The 13,881-nt window shown below is 40.9% G+C and overlaps 1 protein-coding gene and 1 pseudogene across 1 annotated transcript in view; both read left to right on the top strand.

Annotated features, from left to right (window-relative positions):
* The window catches only part of LOC127429994 (E3 ubiquitin-protein ligase TRIM16-like), a 534,825-nt pseudogene that overhangs the window by 232,715 nt on the left and 288,229 nt on the right, over nucleotides 1-13,881 (top strand).
* The window catches only part of LOC127429810 (arylacetamide deacetylase-like), a 29,408-nt gene that overhangs the window by 10,714 nt on the left and 4,813 nt on the right, over nucleotides 1-13,881 (top strand). The window lies entirely within an intron of this gene.

Here is a 13,881-nt window from a genome sequence, read left to right as displayed (position 1 = left end):
TCACAAGTAAAAACAAATAAGGCCTAGTGAAGAAAGAATAAATGAATCCAGAAGAAGTGTGCCGAGTAACCTTCAGACCAAAAGTTTGATGCGTCTCTCTTTATCTGCTGTACAGACAGTGAGTTGACTTGGCTGTCTGGCTTCATGCTGCCAATATTCCTGATGCAAGCACAGTGATCTTATGCATAGATGCACCAAGTAATGCTACTGATGACACCTAAAACCTCAAGCATCTATCCCCATGAAGATCATGTTCTGTACCATGCAGCTCTCCTTATTTTTATTGTGTGAAAAAAAAAAAAAGACCCTCCAGAGTAAATGTAAAGAAAACTTGTTTATTCCCCTCACCTGCCACAAGGTCCAGGGAAAAACAGTTTGAGGACAGTTTCTATTGTGGTTTGAAGGTGGCAACAGAATAGAATTCACAGAGTGAATAGGGAGAGAGTTCTAAAGCCTTTGGGCAACAGCTGCCAAAGACCTGCTTCTAAGAGTAGACAGCCTTCATTTTGGAATATAAAAAAGACTTGCTCCAGCAGACCTAAGTGCCCAAGCGGTGTATGAGTTAATCAATTTAGATATTGTTTGGTGAGGCCATGAGGTTTACAAGTAATAAGTAATATAACTTTTCTTTTTTAAAAAAAAGCCTTTTTACTGGGATAGGGAAAGTAGAGAGGTGACAGGAAATGAGTGGGAATGGACCTCAAAAGCCAGGACTCAAACTCTGGTCACCCACGATGCATCAGCACCACATGTCATGAGCGCAGCCCGCTAGGCTATGCTCTGACAAGTAATATAATTTTTAAAAGTATGAGGTAGGTGACTGGTAACCAGTGGAGCTGGAGTAAAGTTTTGATGTGAACCAATGTTTTTTTTATTTTATTTTATTTTATTTTTTTTTTTGTGTGAGTGAGAAATCTGGCATCAGAATTTTAGAAGTACTGTAGGCAGTTTATAGAGGTAAGCAATGCTGCAAAGGTGCAGAAATTAAGTCTAAATGACCTGAGACCTCAATTTTATCAGCATTGAGTTTAGTGTCCATCCAGAGCTTTAATAATACATTTTCTTACTTATCAGTGCCTTTCAAAACACCCAAGGACGCCATACACAGTATAAAATCAACATAATCAACATAAAGCAACAATAATGCAGATGATCATTCCAAAAATAAATAAAAAAATGTAACCAAGCATGAATACATACACTTAGTGAGGGTGTAGGTACAATTGTGGAAGAGTTGTAGCTGAGATATTGTATATCTGAGCATCGTTGGCATAACAATGAAAACCTTAAGTCCATTCTTTTGCATTTTTAGCCCAAGGAGAAGGATGTAAATTATAAAGAGAAGGGTGTTCAAAACTGATCTTTTGGTGATCCTGTGTGAAATACCAGCAATGGTTCTGCTTTGACATAAATTTCCTTCAGAAAAGATTTGAACCAGAGGGAAAAAAGTGACAGTGATGTGTAAGGTCAGGTCCAGGAGAAGAAAAATATTAAGTGCACCAGGGTCTTCCGAGACCAGAATACCATTAACTTTAAAAGTGCAGTCTCAGTGCAGTGGAGGAGACAGAATATGAACTGGAATATCTCAAAACGATTGTTAGATGTTTCGGTAGCTTAGAGGCAACATCTGTCTCTAGTACTTTAGCCATGAATGCAAGGTTGGATATACACTATATTGCCAAACGTATTCGCTCATCTGCCTTTAGACGCATATGAACTTAAGTGACATCCCATTCTTAATCCATAGGGTTTAATATGACGTCGGCCCACCCTTTGCAGCTATAACAGCTTCAACTCTTCTGGGAAGGCTTTCCACAAGGTTTAGGAGTGTGTTTATGGGAATTTTTGACCATCCTTCCAGAAGCGCATTTGTGAGGTCAGACACTGATGTTGGACGAGAAGGCCTGGCTCACAGTCTTCGCTCTAATTCATCCCAAAGGTGCTCTATCGGGTTGAGGTCAGGACTCTGTGCAGGCCAGTCAAGTTCTTCCACACCAAACTCGCTCATCCATGTCTTTATGGACCTTGCTTTGTGCACTGGTGCGCAGTCATGTTGGAACAGGAAGGGGCCATCCCCGAACTGTTCCCACAAAGTTGGGAGCATGGAATTGTCCAAAATCTCTTGGTATGCTGAAGCATTCAGAGTTCCTTTCACTGGAACTAAGGGGCAAAGCCCAGCTCCTGAAAAACAACCCCACACCATAATCCCCCCTCCACCAAACTTCACAGTTGGCACAATGCAGTCAGACAAGTACCGTTCTCCTGGCAACCTCCAAACCCAGACTCGTCCATCAGATTGCCAGATGGAGAAGCGTGATTCGTCACTCCAGAGAACGCGTCTCCACTGCTCTAGAGTCCAGTGGTGGCGTGCTTTACACCACTGCATCCGACGCTTTGCATTGCACTTGGTGATATATGGCTTGGATGCAGCTGCTCGGCCATGGAAACCCATTCCATGAAGCTCTCTATGCACTGTTCCTGAGCTAATCTGAAGGCCACATGAACTTTGGAGGTCAGTAGCGATTGACTCTGCAGAAAGTTGGCGACCTCTGCGCACTATGCGCCTCAGCATCCGCTGACCCCGCTCTGTCATTTTACGTGGCCTGTTGCTGTCATTCCCAATTGCTTCCACTTTGTTATAATACCACTGACAGTTGACTGTGGAATATTTAGTAGTGAGGAAATTTCACGACTGGACTTGTTGCACAGGTGGCATCCTATCACAGTACCACGCTGGAATTCACTGAGCTCCTGAGAGCGGCCCATTCTTTCACAAATGTTTGTAGAAGCAGTCTGCATGCCTAGGTGCTTCATTTTATACACCTGTGGCCATAGAAGTGATTGGAACATCTGAATTCAATTATTTGGATGGGTGAGCGAATACTTTTGGCAATATAGTGTAGGTCTGAAGCTTTGTAACACTAGCGGGTCTGAAACAGGAGTGACAGCTGCCGTTTTTAGTTATATAGGGACAATGCCAAAGGTGAGTGAAGTATTGGTCAGGTGAGAGATAGGTGAAGAGATAGCATAAATAAATTTAATAATAATTAAATAAATGAAGAAATTGGAATAAAGGAATAAAGGTTGTGGAAAGGGTGCAGCAGATAGAATTGCAAAACAGATGATGCTGTTTCAATGATTGGTGCAAATGTCTGTTGTCTGAAAAGAGATAAACCATACCTTGTGTGTCCATTGTATGGCTCACCCATTAAAACTTATTTTTCAAGAAATTCAGCCATCAATTTAATTCATGGTCCCACCTGACCAAGACTCTGGAGCTTATTGACCTGGTCCTCAGTATCCCTTCATATGAAAGATTTATTTGATTTAATGCTATTAAACAGGAAAAATCAGACTGTTGGTCTAAAAAATCTGACACACTCTGTGTCCCTTGCCTTGAGTTTTCCCTCTCCTTGAGGGGTCAAGCTTCCACCCACCTGCCAGGTCCAGCATTCGCTCTTACCCACCTGGTCCGGTGCGTTATGTCAGCTGGTCTTACTGTAACTGCAGCACCATCTCTTGCCCCTGTTCCAGTGACTGTGCCAGCTGTCCCTGGTCCACTAGGTTTGTTACTGGTCCCCATCCTGTCCCCACCCTGTGTCTGATTCTCATTGCATTTCCTATTCCAGCCTCTTGAGTAGTTTCTACTCTTGTGCCTGTCTTGAGTCCCAAAGTGTGCCTATTAATGCATTTACTGTTTTTAGACTCTCTCATACTCCTGGTTTTCTTTTTCTCCATAACCCACCTGGGTCCTGTCACACTTACAGTTTAGGGCTGCAACAAATGATTATTTTGATAATCGACTAATCTAAGGATTATTAGAGTGATTATTCGACTATTCAGCTTGTGCCTTGATTAAAAGAATGTATTAAACATGCTTACTAATGTTGGGCCTCATGTATTCAGATAGAAGACAAAGGCAGGCCTAACACAGTCATAAAAACCTAACTCAAGCCCCCACACACCAAGTCGTAAATCTTACTGATAAAAATCACGCCAAAATCAAACAAAGGGAGTCCAAAACAGACTACAAAGCATGAAGCCTTGCTCACTAAAGGATCGAACTCTTAACTCCTATTGGATGAGGCACACAACAGACGTCCCTCAAACCATGACATCATCAGGAGTTGAAATACCTCTGAAATGCTTCCGGGATTTGCTTCCAGCAACTTTGTTTGCAGTGTGTAGATGCAGCTCATCGCTGCTCTCATGTGCAACCACGTGGCACAAGGAAGTAATGTCCGACTTGAAACTGTGGCCATACAATCTCCATCTCGCTGGACGAGTTGAGATTACTCTGTGTTCAACTGAACACTCTAACGGATCCGAAGGAGACCGCAGAGCAATCCGCATTTTCATCCGTTTGCCTACAGAAGTAAAGAGATTAAAGATTTCTCTTCCATCTTCAATCAAGTCGACATTTGAGTTCTCCGCCAGTCCACCGAGAATCAACAGCCGTACCGCCCGCCGACACAGTGAGGAAATGGCCTCCCGTCATCACCCGAGCCTCGAGGAACCGGGTCGGAATTAAAGGACGGAGGAAAACACATTCTACCAGTGTCCTCATGTGATTCAAGTAAGAGGTTTACGTCTGGGCAGAGATAGAATATTATAGTGTGTTATTCTTGTGTTTCAAGGTTTTTGCTTGTACAGTTACGGACCACTATGTCTGCTCATTATTAATAATCAGGGTATTAATTATCACAAATTTGTTTTGCTGTATTGTGGTCCAACCAAATTGGACTGTTGTGCAATTTCACCATCGCGGGTGAGACAGGTAAACCGAGTTCATCCATTAAAGAGTCAAAGAACGCGGGACTGTTTACGAGCCGTCCACCGCGTCTCTGAGCAATGAACTAACAGCTGCTTTCTCTCCCATGATCGCGAAATCGGCTTTAGGGCCGTCACTTCTCTCTCTCTTACTAACCACACACACACACACACATGCACGCGACCCCTCACAAACATTCTGGCACACATTTTTGGCTCCTAGATAGCTTAATGCTAAAGCCCAGCTTTGTCCCTAAGCTATCGTACAAGCGGATACACGCGGTAACTAGTAGACGCCATTGACTGGTTTCTCGCCGCCCGCATTCGCAGTCATATTCCATCTTTGATAAATATTAATTATTGCTAATAACCAAACCCGCTCCTAAATGTAGCACACTACATTTACTTGAGCCCCATATGAGGTTTTAATGAGTTAGATGCAATTAATTAATTAAAATATTAATTAATAACTAAAGAAATAATTATTAATTATTTCTGATAGTAACACTGATCTAAACAACCAGTAAAGCCCTACATAATAACTGGTGCCCCGTGTGAGGCATCCTATATGCCTGTCACAGCGTATATGCATAAGAATCCAAAGTAATAATTTGAATCATTACTTCAAAGTTTGGTTCTGTTTGACAATTTACTTCTCACAACTTGCCAAATATAAGCCAATATGGTGTGAAAGTGCTCTTAAGAGTGAATTAGGGGTTGGTAAATTTACTATAGTCTGCTTAAAATCTGCTGTTGTTGTTATTTAACTCCTAACGCTTTCATCTAAATGTTACAGAGAGGTGCCAAGTCACTTCATTGACGTCCATCAAAGAGAGAACGCAGTGAAATTTGCACATTACATAACAGTAGACCGTAAGCCACAGGTCGAAGCCTCTCACCTGTGCTTTCGTGTTAGCATTATAGTAACTGTAAAACAACAAGCTATCAGAGCCACTGTCACAAGAATTTTTACTGCCCCAGTAAAATGAGTCACCAATCGCCCTGCGTGACTGGAGCTGAAGCTCCACAGAGGTTAGTCGACCCAGCACTGCAAGATGTGGTCGCTGCTGTCCTCCGTCTGTCTGTAGAGGAACTTTAACGTCTACAATATTAGTCGTTGTGATGAAGCATTGCAGGAACTAGTTGATTATGTCAACAACCCGGTCGGGAAGCCAATGCGCACAATCCTGGATCTTGTGGGCCAAATGTTCCTTCTTCATCACCGCAAAACCCAACTGCAAACCGCAGAGCACCAGGCACAGCTCGCCCAGTTGCAGAGCAGCTATCAAGCGGTGCAGAGGGAAAATCTCAGCCTGCACCAAGACGTTAGGTGCACCCAAGCTGAGAAAGTCCAGGCACAGGAAGATAATGCCCGGATGCAGGAGGAAAACGAAACCCTGCACAGGCAGCTTCAAGCTGCGCAGATAAAAGTAGAGTCAGATCAGGTAAGTGCAGCTGAAACGCACAGCACAACATCTGACCTAGAAGAGGGCCCCCTTTTTAGTGATACACGTAGGAATGTGCCCCCAAGAAACCCAGGGACACACGCTAGGAGCCGAGCTGCCCCTAGTGGTACAGTCTCTGACTTCGTCCTCCAAGACACCTTTCAAAATCCTCCAGCGGCCCGCTGGTTGGATGCAGGTGCCCCTCCTTACAGTTGCCCCCTCCAGTCAGTTTTCAGTCATGTCACCTTGCATTTCAAACTGACTGATTCCACACCACGGAGGGGGGGCAATTATTTTCAAGCCCAGAGTGGTGTAAGCGGCTCGAATATCCCATTAGCCAGGGAGCTGTACGCAACCCGGGGTCCACCCCCACGTGTCGACTGGACTCCTTCCCCACCACGAAGGGGAGGAAGTTGTCCTCATCGCTATAGTGATCCAAGTGACTATGGTGTTTCAGATGACTCGGATGACCCGTGGTCATACCGACACCAATGCTTGCGAATCCGACAACTCGAGTCCCTCGCAGGGGACATAGAACACTTTGACCCAAGTAATCGAGATTCAAACATCGACAATTATCTCAGAGAAATTGAGCACTGCCTGATTGACTTGCCTTATGCTTCGTCGCGTGAAAAACTCAAGCTTATATGGAAGACCACGGTAAGGAGTGTCCATGCGTTCATGGAAACGCTACCGACTGGTACACGAAACTGCTACTCAGCTCTGTGTAAAGCCCTACGCGAGGAGTATTCGCTGTATATCGAACAGTGTTCTTAATGGTTCCCCAGAGAGCCAACGTGCACATTGACGATATTGGCCTCCATCATCTCAACGTCGACAAACATGACACAGAAACTGAGATCATGGATGCATTTAGAGGTCACAGCCTCACCGTTGATGACACCCTTCGACAGCAGCTTCAGGCTGAAGGGATGAAATTAGTGAAGTTCAGTCTCAAACCGACTGGCTTAACCACTATATTTCCTAGTCACATAAGCAGATTGTCATCTTACCAAGAACACCCTGTCAGTTTGGTTGCCCTCTGGCTCCTCCTTAGTGGTTGGATCATCGCAATTATTGCACACGCCATGTACAGATACATTCAACACCTACAGGCCAGACTGGACTCACTTCTCATACAGCCGCGTTTTACACACCAGTCTGAGCCCATCCCACAGGTTAACCCCATCATTTCCAAGGATAAGCCTTTTAACCTTTAACCCTCCTTTCCTCTAACATTTTGTTCCTAGTAACCAATGTCAGGTTCTACTTTGATTTTGTGTTATGGCCAAAGAACAACAAAGGATTGTGTTATGGTTAATGCTGTGCCTTCCAATAACTTGAAATGTTTATGTGTGATGGATGTAGTTTTAGATTTAGCTAGAAGTTCTATGCCCAGATGTGCCTCAATCTCTGTCCAGACGATAAAGCCTCTGTGAACTCTAATGAACTGTATGGACTGTGCAACCATTTCTCTTTCCTATCAGGAATACATGGATGGTGTAACCCACAGTTTACTGTGAACCGACAAGAACTGTTCGGCCCTTCAGTTGCTCTAAAGATGCTGGACAACAGCCAACTCTTCAGACCAAAGGGGGGAATGTTGGTCCTCATGTATTCAGATAGAAGACAAAGGCAGGCCTAACACAGTCGTAAAAACCTAACTCAAGCCCCCACACACCAAGTCGTAAATCTGACTGATAAAAATCACGCCAAAATCAAACAAAGGGAGTCCAAAACAGACAACAAATCCCATGAAGCCTTGCTCACTAAAGGATCGAACTCTCAACTCCTATTGGATGAGGCACACAACAGACGTCCCTCAAACCATGACATCATCAGGAGTTGAAATACCTCTGAAATGCTTCCGGGATTTGCTTCCAGCAACTTTGTTTGCAGTGTGTAGATGCAGCTCATCGCTGCTCTCATGTGCAACCTCGTGGCACAAGGAAGTAATGTCCGACTTGAAACTGTGGCCATACAATCTCCATCTCGCTGGACGAGTTGAGATTACTCTGTGTTCAACCGAACACTCTAATGGATCCGAAGGAGACCGCTGAGCAATCCGCATTTTCATCTGTTTGCCTGCAGAAGTGAAGAGATTAAAGATTTCTCTTCCATCTTCAATCAAGTCGACATTTCTGAGTTCTCCGCCAGCCCGCTGAGAATCAACAGCCATACCGCCCGCCGACAGAGCGAGGAACCAGGAAACGGCCTCCCATCATCACCCGAGCCTCAAGGAACTGGGTCGGAGATAAAGGATGGAGGAAAACACATTCTACCTGTGTCCTCATGCGATTCAAGTAAGAGGTTTACGTCTGGGCAGAGATAGAATATTATAGTGTGTTATTCTTGTGTTTCAAGGTTTTTGCTTGTACAGTTTACGGACCGCCATGTCCGCTCATTATTAATACGCAGGGTATTAATTATCACGAATTTGATTTGCTGTATTGTGGTCCAACCAAATTGGACTGTTGTGCAATTTCGCCATCGCGGGTGAGACAGGTAAACTGAGTTCATCCATTAAAGAGTCAAAGAACACGGGACTGTTTACAAGCCGTCCACCGCGTCTCTGAGCGATGAACTAACAGCTGCTTTCTCTCCCACGATCACGAAATCGGCTTTAGGGCCGTCACTTCTCTCTCTCTCGTACTAACCACACATACACACACATGCACGCGACCCCTCACAAACATTCTGGCACACATTTTTGGCTCCTAGATAGCTTAATGCTAAAGCCCAGATTTGTCCCTAAGCTATCGTACAATCGGATACACGCGGTAACTAGTAGACGCCATTGACTGGTTTCTCGCCACCCCCATTCGCGGTCATATTCCCTGGCCGGAAGTCTCGCATGACATACTCTCCACGAGAGTCACGTCCGCCATTTTGTGCGCGTCCCTCCTTACGTACACACACACACACACACACTGTCACACACACACCTTATGTGTTATAGGATTATTTTGATTTCCATATCTAATCATATCACTGTTTAGTTTGTAGTTGTAAGTCGGAAGTTTATTGACTGCACTGTATTAATTATTAATTGATATTACTGCATAAATAAACTTTGTTTATATTACAAAGAGAAGTGTTTTGGTTTGTTTTGCATACGCCTGTGTCATGCTGACGGGATGTCAGTGCCCAGATTCAAGCCTTCATTCATTGTTTTTTCCCGAAAATCGATATTCTTCGGATGTCGATTTTCCTAAGAAAACAATCTAATATTGAGACTGTTTTACTATCTGGTTATTAGTCCCTGATTCCAGGGAGGTGCCCCGTCAATGTTAATCCTTATTAATATTCTGTTGATTTTTGATAATTGATAATTATCTTTGATGATTGTTGAATTTGAATGATCAATAAGCTAGTGTTAATTTTAATTAATGTTTCATCGATGTTAACAGTTAATGATTATCTTTGATAATTGTTGATTTAAAGGATTAAAAAAGCTAACATTGATTCTCATCAATTTTCTATTGATTTTAATAATGAATAATTATCTTTGATAATTATTAATTATTGCTAATAACCAAACCCGCTCCTAAACGTAGCACACTACATTTACTGGAGCCCCATATGAGGTTTTATGAGTTAGATTCAATTAATTAATTAAAATATTAATTAATAACTAAAGAAATAATTATTAATTATTTCTGATAGTAACACTGATCTAAACAACCAGTAAAGCCCTACACTTACAATAAAGAGGACAAAATCATCTTTTAAAAATACCTCTAAATGACATTCGCTAAATTAAAGGAAAAATACTTTTTATTAAGTTTAAATCAGTAAAGAAATTCACTGCAAAACATCCTATTGTTATCAAGTGTTTTGTCTTGTTTTCCATTTAAAAATATTGAAAAATCCTTAAAACAAGATACATTTACTTTAGAAGCAACATATAAGATATTTAGACTTGCTATCAGAGAATGTCTCTTGAATATAAGTGTCTTTTGTGTATAAGTGCGTTTTTTTTAATTCATACTTCTGCCTGTGCAGCAAAATATACCTATATTCAAGATTCTCTGAAAGCAAGTCTAAATATCTTGTATGTTGCTTCTTAGGTAAATGTATCTTGTTAAAAGGATTTTTAGATTTTAAAATAATTAAATATTTAATATTATACTCATACAACATTCTCATATAACAAATTCTTCTTCTGCAGTATAACTCCTAAAGTATGTACATTCTTTTTAGATATTTATATTGGAAAACAAGCCAAAACAACAACCAATCAAAAACTTATTTTGTTGCACTGTATAATGGGCCAAGACTACCCTCTCTCACCTTTTTGTTCACTTTGAACCATCTTTAACTCACAAAAAAACAAACTCTCTCTTAATAGATTAAGATTTATTTTCTTCACGATAAGATACACACCTTGACACATATTTTATGATTCACTAATTACTATGTCGTGAGCCATCACGTTATAATCTAGCTACAGCAAGCAAGCGCATCCCCGCCCCAGAGTGTGCATCAGCTGGGGTGCAGTTTCAATCTCTCCCCATTAGTTCGGGTCACATCATGTGACTAATAGAAGAGGCGCTGACCACACAGAGAAATGCCAGTTTATACTCATTTACATGACCTGCTTCCTTATTATTTAAACTTTAATAAAGAATGCTTTAAAGATGTAAAACTGGGGTGTTTCCTTTATAGACAATCTGACATGCAAGTTTTGCTTCAGTGGAGCAGCAGCTTTGGCTCCGCTTTATTTCACAATGAGATTGGATCTGTATTTAATTATTTGGTATTTTTAAATAATTCCCTCATACTTTGCGATCTACATCACCTAAAGCTGTTTGGAAAGTTTTGAGTGCGACTGTGAGCTGTGTCTTCTCCTCAGTCAGGCGCAAGGTGATCGGTGCTTCTCTAGCGCACCATCATTAGAGTTTAATGTGATCTCATGTTGCGTTAAATGAGATCAAACGACTATTCGACAACTAAAATTGTGACAGTAAAGGTTGCAGTTCTGGTCGGACAGGGTCATGGACAGCAGGGAAAGAATGATGCCAGGGTTTTCCCTCTATTCAAATGTTTCTGGTGGCCGCAGGCTTGGGAACAATGCCTTTTTCACGCATTGATAATCAGAAAAATGTCCAGATGATTATCAACCTATATCTGCATTTTTTTCTGATATAAATAAGGCTACCTGTTACACAATAGTATTTGTCTCTTCATACATAGTTTCACAACACAGTTTTGGTAAAGTGAGAGTGGCAGGGTAACTTAAAGGGGGTCGCACAACTGACCCGCCTGGAAGATGACATGGCACGTTCTAAAATTCTAAACAGTTATTTTCTACGAAGGTACGTCTGTCAGTGGCACCCAGCTACAATTGCAGAGGCTGCTCAAATTTCTGCAGTGCCACGGAGCGCAGCTCGCATAGTTTTCCATTAAATTTGATTCAAATCACTTTCAAAGAACATAGATGATTTACTCTAGTTATCACAGGATGATATATTGTGTATATGTATCTTTCACATAGCCTACACAATGTATTTTCAGTTACAAGTATGTCTTTTTGTGATTTAACAGTTTGAATGAAACCTATTCAAGACTACAGACAGAGAAATTATCTTTCAGTTTGCGCAATTACATCAGTTTCAAACAATAACTTGCCAACTCATCTACATCAATTGAAGAAGTACATAAACTTTCTTAACTTTTGTTTATATGCTGACTAGATCCACAACTGTGTTTGATACCTGTGCCTTGTCCTACCTACGACGCAGCACTTTCCATTCAGCTTCAGAATTATGCATAATAAAAGTTATAATACCCCTTTGTGGTCTCCCAAAGATATTACTTCAGACTTCATAAAGGCCAAATGACAGTGAATTGGATTGCACATAAATTATGCTTCTAATTTAAATGCCAGTTAATGTTAATAAATCAATGCCTTAAAAACATATCGAGAAAATAACGTGCCGATCAGTAATAAATGTATCGATATTTCAAGATATTCCTAGTCCCGTCCATGCAAAATTCCAGGCCATGAGCCAAATTTAATGATATAAAGCACAGAATGCACAATGAATATGTGCTAAATATGCTTCTCATCTGAAATGTGCATTTACGTGGCACAATTGAAGGCTCATTTTTGCGCCAGTGTGGCATGAGCCATAACTAACTACTGGCACAGGTGATTTGCTCTGCTCTAACCTACTGTATCTCCGGAGTGTGCACATATCAACCAGGCTTCTCTCGATATTGCGGTGCAGACCACAAAGCTGATGTGGCCCATTTGAATTCTAGTGAGAATTTTCTAGTTTAAAGTGCTATGGAGGAAGTAAAACTTCTGAAACAGCAAGACAGCCCTGAAATGCTGAACAACACTGATGAGAAAAAGAGACAAAACTCTGCTATGTGCCAAAATAAATTTTTTCTAATTATAAATCATAAATCTATCATCAAATTGATCAATATTTTAAAGTAGAAACAGAAACTGTGGTGTTTTGACAAAAATGATGTTTCATAGTAAGTATCCAATTAGGTAGAATCCATTAGACCTCATTTTTATTACAGCTGTGGCAGTTGTAGTTGAGGTTTCTAAATGTGTTTAGGCTACTTATTTTTTTCATATAAATACTATAAATATATATATTTTTTAGAAAGACTAGCTACATTGACCTACCCACAGTGATGAGGAGCCATCCATGGTCTTATCTGCGCTTGAGGCATTGCACTGTAAATAAAAGGGCAAGTATATAAAGGGCTTTAAATGTGGACCTCCAAGACTTATGGACAAATAATGAACAAAGTTTTTCTCCTGTTCAATATATGTTTGAATATTGTTTGATATTTGGAAATAAACTGGCCTTGTTTGCCTTCCTAAAGATTCCTAAAGTTTACTTAAATCATTAAGAGCCTGATGAAAGGAAAACAATATCTGTTATGGAGTAGGCAACAAAATGTTTTTCACAAGCACAGTACCAGCTTAGTATACCAAGCCCTATAGGAATAAGCTGTTAATTAAATTACGTTTACAAATTCTTTGTCAAATTCAAAAGGTATAATGTGATGAAAAATTACTTTTATCTAATGAATGCAATGAAGTAATGTTATGTAATAATCCATGCCTAGGTGTGTGTTAAATGAAGTTAATGCACGAAATAGGAGGCAAAGAACCACCTGATGTGTAGTGCATTAATATAGTTTAACGTGCACTTAGCCGTGGATTATCCCGTGTATACCATGGTCACTTGCCAGCACTGAAAAGTTAGTAAAAGTAGCACTTACAGTTCATGATGAGGGAAAACCATCTGAAACGCTTTGAAACCTGCATACTTTGACCTCTAAAACATTGGTACGTATCCATTAAGGACAGTGATTTAATATTGAAATGGCCATATGGTCTTGTGCGTTTACTAAACCGCTAAAGGTGTGAATGAGCAGCACCCTCTATGGTTGTGTTGGCACTTACTGACGATGTTTATCATATTTCAGTCTGATCATCTTGCAGATTTATTTTTTGAAGGACTTCTCCATTGATTTATAAATGGCAATGCATGATTTGAAGTTTGCATTGATTCCAGCTGTTCAGCGATTTTTTTCTTCTCAAATTTCATTATTTCAGTGCAAATCAATATTATATACACTACCAGTCAAAAGTTTTGAAACACTTGACTGAAATGTTTCTCATGATCTTAAAAAT

Source organism: Myxocyprinus asiaticus, chromosome 39 (genome assembly GCF_019703515.2).
Source record: "Myxocyprinus asiaticus isolate MX2 ecotype Aquarium Trade chromosome 39, UBuf_Myxa_2, whole genome shotgun sequence".
NCBI classification, from domain to species: domain Eukaryota; kingdom Metazoa; phylum Chordata; class Actinopteri; order Cypriniformes; family Catostomidae; genus Myxocyprinus; species Myxocyprinus asiaticus.
Note: the sequence above shows the minus strand (reverse complement) of the source record. Positions and strands in the feature narration are given on the sequence as shown.